The 10,263-nt window shown below is 40.5% G+C and overlaps 1 long non-coding RNA gene across 1 annotated transcript; it reads left to right on the forward strand.

Moving 5' to 3' along the window:
- The first annotated feature begins 2,750 nt into the window (after window positions 1-2,750).
- Window positions 2,751-5,424, forward strand: LOC133741423 (uncharacterized). The gene is made up of 3 exons (XR_009861914.1): window positions 2,751-3,617; window positions 4,281-4,356; window positions 5,389-5,424. It is a non-coding gene; the product is annotated as an uncharacterized LOC133741423 (long non-coding RNA).
- Window positions 5,425-10,263: the final 4,839 nt, after the last annotated feature.

Genomic DNA, 10,263 nt, shown 5'->3' on the forward strand with positions numbered 1-10,263 from the left:
ATCAGTAGCTCCGGATGGGTTGAGGCTGAGCTCAAGAGAAATTGGAGATCCACGGTTGTAACCGCCTGAGCCACCGAAATAGTAATCATATGCGCTACCTTCCTCGGAAGTAGTCTTCGGGTTACCATAGACGTCCTCGCCGTGCACGGGGAACAGAGGAAGAGTTTCAAACTCCTGGCGAACTCCTCCTCGTTGTTCCATGGAAGATTGTCCTCCTGTTGTGCCAAAAGAGTTGTACTGGTATTAGTATTGAAGGGTGAGGAAAATTATGAAACAAAATTTAAGTAAATAAATCCTTCATTACCAGTAGAAGCAGTGGAACCAAAATTGAGATCAATGGATCCACCAGCACCAGTAGAACTAGTGGACCCAAAATTGATGTCAATGGATCCACCAGCTGGCCCAAAATTGATGTCGATGGATCCACCAGCACCAGTAGAACCAGTGGACCCAAAATTGAGATCAATAGATCCACCAGTACCAGGAGAACTAGTTCCCATGGGCACTTGAGTAGCCTGATTGCACCTCTTCATCTGCTTCTCTCGAGCCCTGACATTCTGGAACCAAAAATAAATATTCTTGCCCTCAACCTGTCCATACTGTTGCAGCTGGAGACAGATCTCGTGAATATGCTCTGTAGTTGGGGTCTTAACTCCCTTGTCGTAGTAAAGATCCTTGAGGATTCTTATTTGATCTGGAGTAGGAATCCACCTGGTACGGCTTCGCCAGAAATCCGTGTTGGCACTACTCCCGGCTGCTTGGTTGTTTCCTCCATCCTCGATTTGTTGCTGGGTTTGTAGCTCCATTAGTTGCAGAGTTCGTGGTTCCATGGTGATGAGTTGAGAGGAAGTGAAAATTGAAGAACGATGATGTTGAGAGTGGTGTTGGAGATCTGAACTTCTCAGATGAAAGAAGGGCTGAAGATCTGAGAGAGAAGGATTGAAGATTGGTGAGGGAAGGACTGGAAATTTGAGAAAAGAAAGGCTGAAGAGTTTGAGAGAGAAAGGCTAAAACTCTGGAGAAATTTCTTTTCTTTGGTGTGAACAGTTTTTCTCCAGAATGCACCTATTTATAGAACAAGGTGATCAGATCTCCACCGTTGGATGGACGATTCCTGTGATTCATTCTACGCGTTGGATTAAAGTCGCCCTGAAACCCGGAAAAGTTGTTGGCGCGTGGAGAGCGTGTAAGGGGACCGAGGGAATCTCGAGGCGCTGTGGCAGACAGCTGTAGCCGAAAGCAGATTTGACTGCCGTAAATCACGGAAGGGATAAGCCGTGACACAAGTGGGCCGTATTTGGGCCTGTCTCGGATCAAGGCATCACTGTAGCTGTGGGTGGAGGCCTGATGGGCCGAGTTTCAGAAACAGTTTTGGACATGATGGGCCGAGTTTCTGAAACAGTTTTGGATGAGTTGGGCCGGATTTCTGAAACAGTTTTGGATACGTTGGGCTGGGTTTCTGCAACAGTCTTGGATGTTTTGGGCCGAATTGTTGAAACAGTTGGTTTAAATAAAAGGATTGGTATGGATAATAACGTGAGCAGCCGTGCTCGAGTGGTTGAGTGTAAAGTTCGTGTACAAGAGGTCTGAGGTTCGAACCTCGCCTCTCGTTTATTTTTATTATGTTCGTTTATGACATAATAAGTATAAAATTTGTACACATTATATTAAGCACAGCTTGTGCTCCAGTGGTTGGGGACAAAGGTTTCGTGCAGCAGGTTGAGGTTTCGAACCTTGCCTCCCCCGTTATTTTATTTATGTCGCTTATGACATAATAAATATAACATGTGAGCATATATTAATGAAGGCAGCTCTTGCTTCAGTGGTTGGGAGCAAAACCTTCGTGTTCGAGGTCGGGAGTTCGAACCTTGCCTCCTACAAATTTTTTTGGATCTCGTATATGCTTGATATACGGACGCATATACGGTATGTACGGTATGCATACATATATACGGTTTGTACGGTATGCATACGTATATACGGTTTGTACGGTATACATATGTATATACGGTCTATACGGTATGCATACATATATACGGTATACCTACGGTATGTACAATTTCATACCGTAGTCGAGCTGAAAGTTGGTGGGCCGATTGGTAGGCCCAAATAGTAAGCCCAATTGTTCGGCCCGAATGGTAGGCCTAAATGTTAAACCCAAATTGGTTCGGGCCGGTTCGAAATGTGGATGGTTCGGTTTCTTCGGCCCAATTGGCCAGCCCTAATGCTTAGCCCAAGGATTGAGCAAGCCCAAGTCATCATCACTGGGTGACATGTTTTATTGGCGTGCTTTTGAGAATGATTTGTTTTGAGTGATGCTAATTGAGTAGCGAAACGCTTTGTGGGAGTGTTTACTGTGCTTGTATGCCAGTACAGGATGACGATCTGTGTGAAAACAGCTATATGTGCAATGTCACGTGGTGATTTGAGTGTGGGTTGCTTGAGGCAATTGTTGTGTTGAAAATTTGAGAAATGATGCGGTGAAGGAATGTCATGTTGATGACTTAAGTGGGAATGAGGATTTCATCTGTGAATTCTTGTTGTGTGAGTTTACGTTTGTGATGAAAGGATTTAGTGGCCATAGGAATGTATTTTTATACAAAGGGCTGTGGCTTTGTAGATTACTACAGTTTTGGGAAAGATGGAGATTCGATGGTTAGGTTAACCGTAATCGAGAGCAATTAACTTGCACTTAAATTTCGGGACGAAATTTATTTAAGGAGGGTAGATTGTAATAACCGGTTTTTCTTTTAACCAAAACAGTTGGTGGCAAACACCTTTGTTAAAAGGAAGGGTGTTCCTTGATTCAAGGCCGGTGTCTTAATCATCATTCATGATTATGCATAATTGAATAATCATTCAATCATACCAGACAACTCTCTCTCACTCTCTCTGTCTCACGTCCGAAAACCATCCAAGAAACAGAGCAATCTTCATCAACTCATCTCTCCCTCCACCGACCACCAATCAAGACCAGACCAGTTCCTATAGTTCCACCTCGTTCTTGCGCAGCTACCAGTGGCAACCTTGCACCGCAACACGGCCGGCAGTGGCGGCGGAGGACACGGTTCCGTTTTGAGCTCGATTTGGTTCTATCTCGATATCTTGAGCTACAGGCCGCCAATTCTCTTGATTCTTGTCTCATTGGATTCGCCTCAACTTTCTGAACAAGCACCAAGAAGGACCAGACCTGGGTAGAACGATTTCACGTTCATCGGAGCTCGACTGGTTTAGATCGACAAACAACCCTTCGATCCGTGTATCTCGAGTTACAGACCACCTCTTTATGTGATTCTTGGCTTAGTGAGTTCGTCTTGAAGTTCTGAACAACTCTCCAGAAGGAATAGAAGCGTTTCGTTGAAGTTTTTACGTCGAAACTCAAGCTCGCCGGATTCTGGAATTTTTCCGACCACCGAAGCTTTCGATCGGTATATCTCGAGCTACAGACCATATTTTTCTGTGATTCTTGAACCAATGAGTTCACCTTGAGTTTCTTAACAACTCTCTAGAAGGGATCAAAGCCTGAAATTGAAGTTTTGACGTCGAAATCAAGCCTTGCCGGATTCTGCAAATTTCGCCGGATTCTGGAAATTTTCCGGCCACCTCGACTGTTTTAGGTAATTTCAACCACTTCCGGTTATTTTCAGCTTACATGGTAGTTATGAAAGTTGTTAAGCATGATGAGAGGAAGAGGAGCAGCCCGGCCCCGACACCATTGGCGGTGGTCGGCGGCGGCTCTGCCACTAATTCCGGCGGCCCTTTCCGGCCACCTCCGGGGGTCAAAAATATAGTTTCTGTGCATTTTTAGATTCTATATTTCAATACGATCATCTTGATATATTATATGCAATTTTTGGATATCGTATGATTAAGTTATGAATTTTTAAGTTTCGATCGTTAGATTTGTGATATGTGAAGTTAGGACCGTCAGATGGACTTGTAGTTTTGATATGATGATCTTATGACTGTCCCAGTGACTTTGTGTGGTCATGGGCGAAGATCCGACCGTTGGATCTTCGTATAAATGCAAAACAGTGATTAGGGAGGCGATTCGTGAGAATCCGTCCGTCGGATTTTCGTATAAAATTGTGAAGATGTTAGTAAGGACGATTCAGGAAGATCCGACCGTTGGATCTTCGTGATGATTTTTGGAGGGTGATCCTAAGGGCGATCCGTGAGGATCCGACCGTTGGATCATCATTTAATTTCGATCCGACCGTTGGATTGTCGTTTGAATATGTTTTTGAGTTATTGGCTAAGTTAAGGTCATGTGTGATTAGGTGATTGACGGTCTCCCTTGGGTGAGCGATTTCGGTGTGTATTGTGTTAAACTGAAGACGCAGCGGGAATATCGAGGTGAGTAAAATCGCACATGGTTCCTTCATGAACCGAAATTTAGTGATTTATATTGAATTATAAAGGTGTGGAAAATTGTTTTAAGAAAATAAAGATTTGTTTTGAAATAATATGAACTTGATCGACTACGGTTCATAAGGCTACTACTCACAGGTAAGGAAAATGAATTTAAGTATAAAAATGAATTTCTTGTTTTTATTGCATGTGAACTATAGATGGTATTAGTAGTCACTCTTGTGTAGGTGATTACGTATATATATATATATATTTACGTGAAATATATATTGAAAGTTATGACATTGTGTGATGTATTGAGTTGTTCGTGATAAAGAGTAGTTGAGTAAAGTGCGATAGTTGAAATGTGTAGACGAATTATATGTTAGTGTCAAGTGTTCTCATCGTGTGTCGATGATGGTGTCAAGTATTCTCATCGTGTGTCGATGATTGTGGCAAGTGTTCTCATCGTGTGTCGATGAAAGTGGCAAGTGTTCTCATCGTGTGTCGATGAAAGTGCCAAGTATTTTCATCGTGTGTCGATGATTGTGGCAAGTGTTTTCATCGTGCGTCGATGATAGTGGCAAGTGTTTTCATCGTGCGTCGATGATAGTGGCAGGTGTCTTCATCGTGTGTCGATGATTATGACACGTATTATCGTAAGATTGAACCTTGGCCAAGGTGACAGGTTACGATTCAGTTAGAGCTCTAGTCTGTCTGCCATCATACTGTTTGAGGGATAACCTCAAGTTTTTATGTGTCTTTGAGTATGACATGCTGCGTGGAGGGGTTTTTATAACTATCATATACCCTTGAGTATATACTGGAAAGGGAAAGTTTAGTTGTTTGGATGGTCATGGTGAGATGTGAGTTGATTGATGTTTGAAGTGACGTTGTGCACTTCAATTTTTATACTAAGAATCACTTAAATTGATTTGTTCTTTAAAGTCGTGCAATTCCTTGTTTACTCATACGGGCTGTCAAAAGCTTACCGGGTTTGTGTTGTTGCAATCCCGGTACACTATTCAAATTGTGTAGCGGGTAATCCTACAGGTCAAGAGAATCAGGACGGAGATCAAGCTGCGTAGAGTAGCTGCAATTGTGTCAATCTGAATTGCTTTGTGAGCCGGTGAGGTGTGTTATGCTCATTTAGAGCTTTACAATATTTCTTGTGAGAGTGAATTGTAATAATGAACTCGAGGTTTCGAAATTTGAAGTTTGTGTATCGTGTGGTGAGGTTGTTTTGAGAAAAAAATTCAGAACGTTTATTTGATTAAGTGGTTTAATTCATGTTTCGGATTTGAACTTATTATTCAAAATTCGGGGCGTGACACAGGGACTAAACAGTATTTAACCCTAATATAAAATATGTTAACTAAAGATGTTATTATGTTAGATATTATAAAATTGGGCCAATGATAAAAGAGGTCATTTTAAAGTGTCTTATTATAATTCAGAACACACAAATGTCCCTATGATAATTAAGGTCACCTCTTTACAACTTACCACTAGAGTTAAATTTAATTACAAAAGCTGCCACTGGCAGCTCTCTCTCTCCCCCCTCCGGTTATCCAAGCCCCTCTGAACCCTTATCTGAACCAAAATATATATCTCTCTCTCTCTCCAATGGCGTCCAGTACGTCTCCGACCTCTACATTGTCACCGCTGGGGCCACGACGAGTCCACATGCTCAACTTGCCACAGAGGAATGTCTCTCTCTTCCGCAAGATCATCCCTCCACTCACCAAGTACTCGCCGGAGACCATTTTGCTGATTGTGTCGAATCTGGTACTTTGCTGAGGTGATAATCCAACCGATCGTCCATCGGTTCGATTCGCAACCATGTTCGAAGCACATGTAAGGCTCTTTCTGATTTTTGCTCTTTCAATTTTGATGGTTTAGCGATGAATTTGACTATCTGTGGTGCTTTGATTATTGAAATTTGATGAAAGCCCCTTCGGCACTGTCCTTGCTTGATTGTTATTGTTTATGTGATATCTCTCACAAATCTCACTCTTTCGCTTTACGAAGATCAAGTCGGCCTCGTCGATTGGTAAATTTCAATCTCGTATAGCTTAAGCGATTTTGAGGCTGGGGCTTCCCTTTTTGGAGGCTGCTGCAGAACAACTACGAATACCAGCAGGGTAACATGCCAATATCTAGGGCTCTTGCTAACAAGTCTTCTGCAGTTAACGATGTTTAGTTTAATCCCGAAACTGAGATGTAAGTAAGAATAAGGGCATGTGTCGTTTTCATTTCCTTGTTTTGTAACCCAAGAGGAAGTAGCAAAACTGCTTCTGCTGTATGGTCACTGGTGAGGTTGTTTCAGATGAAATAATTAATAGTGCTTATTACCTTTCGGAGAATTTCATTAGGAATCTCTACTGTGTACAAAACAAGTTTTTAAAATTAGATCGGCATCCTTCTTGTTGTGTTAATAGTTGGATTTGCACGGAGGTATAATTTGCATCATATATGGACAGCATCAATTTGGTGTTACCCTTCACAAGATGTACTGGCACCTTAAAAGGGGAGCAAGGACTTCTAATTATATTGGGAAAGAACTTTGATGTTAATAAAGACTGCCTGAACTGATGGCAACTTCAAGGTTACAAGCAAACATATTGTACCTTAACAGCGGCGAGACTTTTGATAGTCAGAGGAAGCTGGGGTGAGTCCCCTGCTATATGTGATGTGTATATATATGGTTACATACTGTTCCCCTGTTCTTCCAACACCTTTCCTCCCAATTTAGAATATTCTTTGCTCAGTACTTCTGGCACATTAGAAAATGAGGATGATGGAAATTTTGATTTCTCAGAGGTTCATGGAAATGGTCGGCTTCATGTCTTTTCCACTGCAGGGATCACGTAGGGTGTTGATGAAATGTCTGCAGCAGATATAGCCACTGGCGAGTGACATAATGCCGGGGTTTCCCTATTTAGAGACTCCAAATATCAGCAGGCCCATATCTGATCTATATATAAGTACTTGTAAGTTACAATCATATAAGGTATGTATATTCTTTTCCTTGTAACTAGAGGAAGTATTAAAACCATAACCAAGTCATAAGGTGCTGTTCGACCAAAGAAAAATGTAATCTGGTGCTGGTGTTGTTTCTTCTAGACTCATTGGCTTTGGCATGAAAACTCATAAAGAACGTTTCAAAGTTTCCAGGTTCTTGAAGTAATGAACTACTGTTGCTGATTTGAAATTTTTATAATTATGTTATTTGATGTTTCATGCCTTTTTCATGGTTGGAATGTGATATTTAATAGATTATATTGCATTGACATTCTATTGAATTGGCTTTGTGTTTGGTCTTATACACCGTAATGCAGTTTTTGTCAAGTGGTTTTGTTGTGATGCTTTTTCATTATGATGGTAACGTTGATGAGTAGAAGCAATTTCAATGGAATGATCTTGTCATTTATGTGTCTGCAGTCAATCAAACAAAATGGTACACAGGACTTATCTTCATGCCTTCAATCATTTCATTTGTATTAGAAGTTGGCTTATTTTAGATGAGTTTATGAGTGATAGCTTTCTTGATGCCTAGGTGGTTCGCAAAGCGTTTCTTACATATTGATATAGTTGATCAATATAGTCGCATTCTTCTACGGGATGAGGACCTTGGAGTTGACAATTTCAATCCTCAACGGTACTGTAGCTGCATTTCCTTTTAGCAAAGTTAGGATGCTTGCTTGCATTTGAACTACTGTAAAACTCTGTTGCTCAAACTCTATATTGTTCTTCTTCTACAACACTTCTAGGTATGTGTCCATTATTCGAAAGGAAGGGCTTGAAATATCACAACCGGCACTTGATTTTTCCAAGACAGAGGTGAACTACATGGAGAAACTTTTGAAAGAGGAAGGGATTCAGAAGAAACTCAGCAAGGATATTTTGCAATATAAAGCTCATATAATCAAGATATTTGTGGAACATAGGCACAATTGGATCTTTGCAGATTTAGAGTTTTAGAAATTTGCCTAGGGCTTAGGATGCAAGTCACTGGTGAATTGTAAACTCCAGTTTATTAAATAAATTAACTTTTTGTATCTTTTTATGATGTCACTGTTATGTTTAGTTTTCCTTAATAAAACATTACTTTTATAGATATTTTACAGCACATTCTAATTTGTGACTTGGCTACTGACAGTTACTCTGTCAGTGACATGATCAGTTACTTAGTTAGTGACATGTGATTAACAGTGACTTGGCTATTAACTTGTGACTTGGCTACTGACAGTTACTCTGTTAGTGACATGGTCAGTTACTTAGTTAGTGACATGTGATTAACAGTGATCTGGCTATTAACTTGTGACTTGGCTACTGACAATTACTTGGTTAGTGACATTTTCAGTGACATGTAATGTGACATGATCAGTTACTTAGTTAGTGACATGTGATTAACAGTGACTTGGCTACTGACAGTTACTTGGTTAATGACATGATCAGTTACTTAGTTAGTGACATGTGATTAACAGTGACTTGGCTACTGACAGTTACTTGGTCAATGACATGGTCAGTTACTTAGTTAGTGACATGTGATTAACAGTGACTTGGCTATTAACTTATGACTTGGCTACTGACAGTTACTTGGTTAGTGACATGGTCAGTTACTTAGTTAGTGACATGTGATTAACAGTGACTTGGCTATTAACTTGTGACTTGGCTACTGACAGTTACTTGGTTAGTGACATGGTCAGTTACTTAGTTAGTGACATGTGATTAACAGTGACTTGGCTATTAACTTGTGACTTGGCTACTGATAGTTACTTGGTTAGTGACATTGTCAGTGACATGTAATGTGACATGGTCAGTTACTTAGTTAGTGACATGTGATTAACAATGACTTGGCTATTAACTTGTGACTTGGCTACTGACAGTTACTCTATTAGTGACATGGTCAGTGACATGATCAGTTACTTAGTTAGTGACATGTGATTAACAGTGACTTGACTATTAACTTGTGACTTAGCTACTGATAGTTACTTGGTCAGTGACATGGTCAGTTACTTAGTTAGTGGCATGTGATTAACAGTGACTTGGCTATTAACTTGTGACTTGGCTACTGACAGTTACTTGGTTAGTGACATTGTCAGTGACATGTAATGTGACATGGTCAGTTACTTAGTTAGTGACATGTGATTAATAGTGACTTGGCTACTGACAGTTACTTGGTTAGTGACATGGTCAGTTACTTAGTTAGTGACATGTGATTAACAGTGACTTGGCTATTAACTTATGACTTGGCTACTGACAGTTACTTGGTCATTGACATGGTCAGTTACTTAGTTACTGACATGTGATTAACACTGACTTCATTCTAAATTCAGCTGGAACCTTGTTTAGTGATGCAAACATGTGGCACTTAGGAGTGTTGGTAATGGCGTCAGATATTTAAACTTCTTGGACTACCAATTATAAAATTTTTGGTGCTTAGTCCATTGAAGATTGGTTAATGCCATGTTCTTTCTTTCTCGATATTTCAAGCAGCCAAGAATAGTACGTGCATCTGGTAACTTAGCATCTAGAGGCCATAACAGCCCTAAAGTCCCCAACTTTTGCTAGGACATGTTGACCTTGAAGATAATTGATGGGATACTGGTACTGATATGAGAGCGGAACAAAACCAATTTTGCTGAACTTACTAGTTTAAGATCTTTTGGTACCGTAATCAAACATCTTCTAGCATTCCTTCTTGAAAAAGTTCAGTCACCTGAACATACTAGTTTCAAAACCTGAAACCAGTCTCTTACAAGATAGATGCATGGCTTGCTTGAAGAATATTCTGAAACTCAACAAACTAGTTTGAAACAACTGCTTTGCAACCGTATCTTAACTTGCATAAACACTCATAGAAACTTACCTCTTCAATGACTAACCCTATGGCTTCTGTCAGAGTAA

The sequence above is a fragment of the Rosa rugosa genome, chromosome 1 (assembly GCF_958449725.1).
Source record: "Rosa rugosa chromosome 1, drRosRugo1.1, whole genome shotgun sequence".
Lineage (NCBI taxonomy): Eukaryota > Viridiplantae > Streptophyta > Magnoliopsida > Rosales > Rosaceae > Rosa > Rosa rugosa.